This window comes from Loxodonta africana, chromosome 10, assembly GCF_030014295.1.
Source record: "Loxodonta africana isolate mLoxAfr1 chromosome 10, mLoxAfr1.hap2, whole genome shotgun sequence".
Taxonomy (NCBI): domain Eukaryota; kingdom Metazoa; phylum Chordata; class Mammalia; order Proboscidea; family Elephantidae; genus Loxodonta; species Loxodonta africana.
The window spans coordinates 23,831,828-23,837,425 of record NC_087351.1 but is presented as its reverse complement, the minus strand read 5'-3'; the positions used below and the strand labels follow the sequence as shown (position 1 = coordinate 23,837,425).

At 37.7% G+C, this 5,598-nt stretch overlaps 1 pseudogene; it reads right to left on the bottom strand.

Moving 5' to 3' along the window:
* Positions 1 to 2,379: 2,379 nt before the first annotated feature.
* LOC100671724 (olfactory receptor 4F15-like) lies at positions 2,380 to 3,273 on the bottom strand (annotated as a pseudogene).
* Positions 3,274 to 5,598: the final 2,325 nt, after the last annotated feature.

The window sequence follows — 5,598 nt, the reverse complement described above, 5'->3', positions numbered from 1 at the left end:
ATGTGTAGTTATAATGGGATGGCAGTATTGGTATATTAAATACTCTGTAAAGCTAAGGAAGATGGTTGCCCCAGAACTGTAGAGGTTTGCTATATGATTATCCCATTGGCACTTTTCATAAACTCCACATCTTATCTCCTACCACATTCAGTTGTTATAAAACCACAGGTAATGCCAGGTAGTATGGTCCAAGCAACAGGGCCATTTTCATACAGAAAAAGAACACTTTCCAGATATGGGCCACACTCAAAATTCCCCATAGTGCTTATACTACGTGGTTCTAAGCTCCAAACGTCTAATTACATGGTTGGTCTTTCTGGTTGGCCAGCCTCTATCCTAAGTTATCCTGTTAGCATAAATTGTGGAGGTGCCCACCATGAGTCACCTTGTTAGCATAAACTATCAGGTGTGATCTGAGAGGCCCAGCAGGAATAACAAAGACACTCCTATCGCTCAGGAGATCCAAAGGGCTTAGTGGCTACCTCCAGGAAGTGGGGACAAAAGCCAGCCAAATTCTTCATTACACAGTATTACATAAAAACACAATAAATATTTGCAAACTGACCCACAAGTGCTGAGCTTCTAAGGGAGTCACCCAGAGGAGTGGCCTACAAAAAGGGATTTTCAGGTGAAATGCAGTATACAGCAAGTATTAAAAGAACAGATTCCTGATCCAAGCTGCCAGTTTTTGAGTCAAAAAGTAGTCCTTAAATGTATTTAATGTCTCTGTGCCTCAGATTTCTCCTCTGTAAAATGGGGATGATAAGAGTATCCATTCCAAAATTCAAGGCAAAGAACTTAGAACAATATCTGGACCATAAAATGGACAATATGAGTGCTATCAATTATTACCTCTCCTAAGGGAGAAATGATGAGAGATGATCATAACTCCATCACCTCATAGGAAGAAATTTTAATGACAGGTTTATTTTTGTTCTTTAGTAACAATGTTAAACAACAAGCTGCACGAACACTGGAGAAAGAAAATTTTCATAAATATTTTGGAAGTATTTCATTTTCTATTTGCCAAAGCATTTAAATTATATCCTTCTGGGAAAGAGGCATGAAGACATTAGTGAATCTTACTTAGGCAGAACTGCCCCATAGAGTTTCCAAGGAGTACCCGATCTCTTAACCACTGCGCCACCAGAGCCTCTCATGTAAGTAGAGTCACACAATTCCCCAATTATATGTGTTCCCCATGAAAGCAAGAAGTTTTTTTTTTTTTTTTTTTTTTTAAGTATTTGAGGGACTTCAGGCGTATAAAGTAGAATTTAAGCAGGGTCACCGTGAATACCACTGTAGTGAAAGAATACTGTTTAATAATGGAATTGTAAACATTTTCGTCATAACTAAAGAAATGTGTAGAAAATTCAGCTTTGGTAGGTCCTGAAGAAAATATCTAGTAGACAATAATTTAGAAATAATAATGAAGTGTGAAATGCTAATTAGAGGATGAAGATCTGTTTTTCTAGAGTCAAAACTAGGCCTACAAGAAATCCCTGGAAAAGTGGAAAACAAACAGAAATTCAGAGCACAAAATTGATTTGAAAGGGAAAGAGCACTGGACTGGCAACAAGACACCTGGTTTCTAGGATCTGCCTCTCTCTAATGGTAACTAGCCTGTGCCCTTGGGCAAATTGTAGTCATCCCTCAATTCCTGGATTGTAGTATGTGTACCTTGAGGGCATTAAGACAAATGATATTGGTGATCCATCCTAGCTTTAAATTATAAAATTGATTAACAATTTCACAGACTCCCAGACAGAGGACTCAGATAAAGAGGCAAAATACGTAGATTCAGGGACAATGGAAGGCTAAAAGATAGAGAAAACAACCCATAGAGAACAAAAGAAAATTAAAATCAGGATATTTAGGTAGTAAACAGACTAAGAATAATGTGAATACATAGTTAGCCTACCAATAGAAAGATCTGCCCAATACAGGAAAAAAAGATAAAATGTTATCATTTCCTTAATCACAGGGCATTCTCCTATGGAGTCGCTATGAGTTAGAATTGACTCAACAGCAATGAGTTTGTTTTTTTCTGATTCTCCTATGGCATGGGCTAGTTAAAAGTGTTACTAAGAACACATGGTTTGGTTTGTAACTCTTTGATGTACTGAATGTCAAAGAATAACATCATTTCTAATTGAATGATGAAATAAATATCATAATTTAGTAGATAATAGATGTCTAACATCTATTAAATAGATATCTATCCATCTAGGCATATAACATGACCTAAGTCAAAAACTAAAAAAAAAAAAATTTTTTTTTTTTTTATGTCTTGAGTGTTTCCTGAAACTGAAATTTATGTCTTTTCTGCCACTAGCATGAGGGAGGATCTATAGTTCCATATCTTCATAGTCAATCCTTTCATGAGATCTTTTTGTAATGCACAGGACAACCACACAGTCTCTTCATTGCCACTTTCATCTCTTTATTCCTCAATGTGTAGATGGCTGGATTCAGAAAAGGAGTGAGAACTGCATCAAAAATAGCAAGATACTTATCCAGGTGTGGTGTGGCAGAAGCCAGGTGTAGAAAAGCATCAGTGGCCCAAAGAACACCACCACAACAGTAATATGAGTTGACAGAATGGAAAGGAACTTGGATGAACCACCTGAAGAATGTTTCCAAAAGTGAACAGAGTTAAGATGCAGGAAGTAAAGAATAAGACAAAGGAGCCCATAGATATTAGTCCACTATTGATGGTGACCATGAAATCTAGCTCTTGAGCACTTTGCAGGCAAGTCTGAGGAGCTGGGGGAGGTCACAGTAAAAACTGTCTGATACACTAGAGTCACAAAAAGGCAAATCTACCACAAAAACTAGTTGGACCACTGAGTGGATAAGGCCAAAGATCCAGAAAGTGACTAAAAAAATAGACACATTTGAGGGTTCAAGATGATCAGGTAATGGAAAGGCTTACAATTGGCCACATATCTGTCAAACACCATGGCTATGAGCAACACCACCTCAGTGCCCCCAAAAGCATGGCTAAAGAAGATATGAGCTATACAACCCCCAAAGGAGATGACTTTTCTCTTCTGAAAAAGATCATCCTGGGTGCTGCAATTGAGCAAAATATGTCAATGATAGAAAGGTTGGCCAGTAAAAAACACATGGAGGACTGTAAGAGTTATCAGTCACAGTGACCACCATGAGGAAGTTTCCCATCATAATGGACATATAGAAAAAAGAAGAAAAGCAAAAAAGAAGTGACTAGATCTCCCAGAAGTTGGAGAGTTCCAGGACCGCAACTAACATGCATCTGGCAGTTTGTCACACTGTGATAGCTTGCATGTTGCTGTAATACTGGAATCTTTGCCACCAGTATTTCAATTAACAGTAGGGTCACCATTGGTGGGCAGGTTTCAGTGGAGCTTCCAGACTAAGATAGACTAGGAAAAAGAACATGGTGGTCTAATTCTGAAAAAATTGGTCAGTGAAAACCTTATGAATAGCAGTAGAACATTGTCTAATATAACATGGGAAAATGAGACCCAGATGTTGGAAGACACTGAAAATACGACTGGGGAAGAGATGCCTACTCAAAGCATAACCAACCTTAATGACTTGAGGGAGTCAAGCTTTCAGGATCTTCATTTTCTGATGTGACATGACTCAAAATGAGAAGAAACACCTGCAAACACCCATTAATAATCAAAACGTAGAATATACAAAGCATGAATCTAGGAAAATTGGAAGCCGTCAAAGAAGAAATGAAATGCATAAAGATCAATATCCTAGGCATTAGTGAGCTGAAATGGACAGGTATTGGCCATTTTGAATGGGACAATCAGGTAGTCTACGGTGCCAGGAATGATAAATTGAAGAGAAATGGTGTCGCATACATTGTCAAAAAGAATATTACAAGATCTATCCTGAAGTACAACGCTGTCAGTGATAGGAAAATAGCCATATGCCTACAAGGAAGACTATTTAACACAACTATTATTCAAATTTATCAACCAACCACTAAGGTCAAAGATGAAAAATTCAAGGTTTTTATCAACTTCTGAAGCTTCAAATTGATCAAACATGCAACGAGGTAACATTGATAATTACCAGTGATTGGAATGCAAACACTGGAAACAAAGAAGGACCAGTTGTTGGAAAATGCAGCCTTGGTGATAGAGATGACACTGGCGATCTCATGATAGAATTTTCCAAGAATGATGATTTCTTCATTGGAAATATCTTTTTTCAACAACATAAATGGCAACTATACACATGGACCTCGCTGAATGGAATACACAGGAATCAAATTGACTACGTCTGTAGAAAGAGATGATGCAGAAGCTCAATATCATCAGTCAGAACAAGGCCGGAGGGCACAAGAAGACAAAATAAAATATTAGGAGGAAATGTGAAAGACCTGGGGTTAGAAAATCAAAAGGGTAGAACACTCTCAGCATTTCTCAAGCTGAAAGAATTGAAGAAAAAATTCAAGCTTCTAGTTGCAATGTTGAAGGATTCTACAGGGAAAAATATTGAATGATGCAGGAATCATCAAAAGAAGATGGAAGAAATACACAGAGCCACGGCACCAAAAATAACCGGTCGACATTCAACCATTTCAGGAGGTAACCTATGATCAAGAACCAATGGTACTGAAGGAAGAAGTCCAAGCTGCACTGAAGACATTAGTGTAAACAAGGCTCTAGGATTGACAAAAATCCAATTGAGATGTTTCAACAAATGGATGCAGCACTAGAGGTGCTCTTGAGTCTATGCCAAGAAATTTGGAAGTCAGGTGCCTGGTCAGCTAACTGGAAATCCATATTTGAGCCCATTCCAGAGAAAGGTGATCCAACAGAATGTGAACATCGTCAAACAATATCATTAATATTACACACAAGTAAAATTATGCTGAAAATCATTCAAAAGAGGTTGTAGCAGTATATCGACAGGTAACTGCCAGAAATTCAAGCCGGATTCAGAAGAAGACATAGAACAAGAGATATTATTGCTTATGTCAAATGAATTTTGGATGAAAGCAGAGAATACCAGAAACATGTTTACCTGTGTTTTATTGAATATGCAAAGGCATTCAACTGCATGAATCATAGCAAATTATGGATAATATTGCGAAGAATGGGAATACCAGAACACTTAAGTGTGCTCATAAGGAACCTATACATAGATCAGGAGGCAGTTGTTCGAACAGTACAAGGGTTTACTGTGTGTTTTAAAGCCAAGAAAGCTGTGCGAAGGCTGTTTCCTTTTACCATACTTATTCAGTCTGTATGCTGGGCAAATAATCCAAGAAGTTGGCCTATATCAAGAAGAACGCTGCATCAGTATTGGAAAAGAGTCATTAACAACCTACGATATATATATAACAAATCCTTACTTGCTGAAAATGAAGAAGACTTGATGTACTTACTGATGAAGATCAAAAACTACAGCCTTCAGTATGGATTGTACCTCCACATAAAGAAAACAAAAATCCTACTGGACCGATTTACAACATCATGATAAATGGAGAAAATATTGAAGCTCTCAAGGACTTCATTTTACCTGGATCCGCTTAGAAGCAGCAGTCAAGAAATGAAATGATGTATTGCATTTGGAAAATCTGCTGCAAAA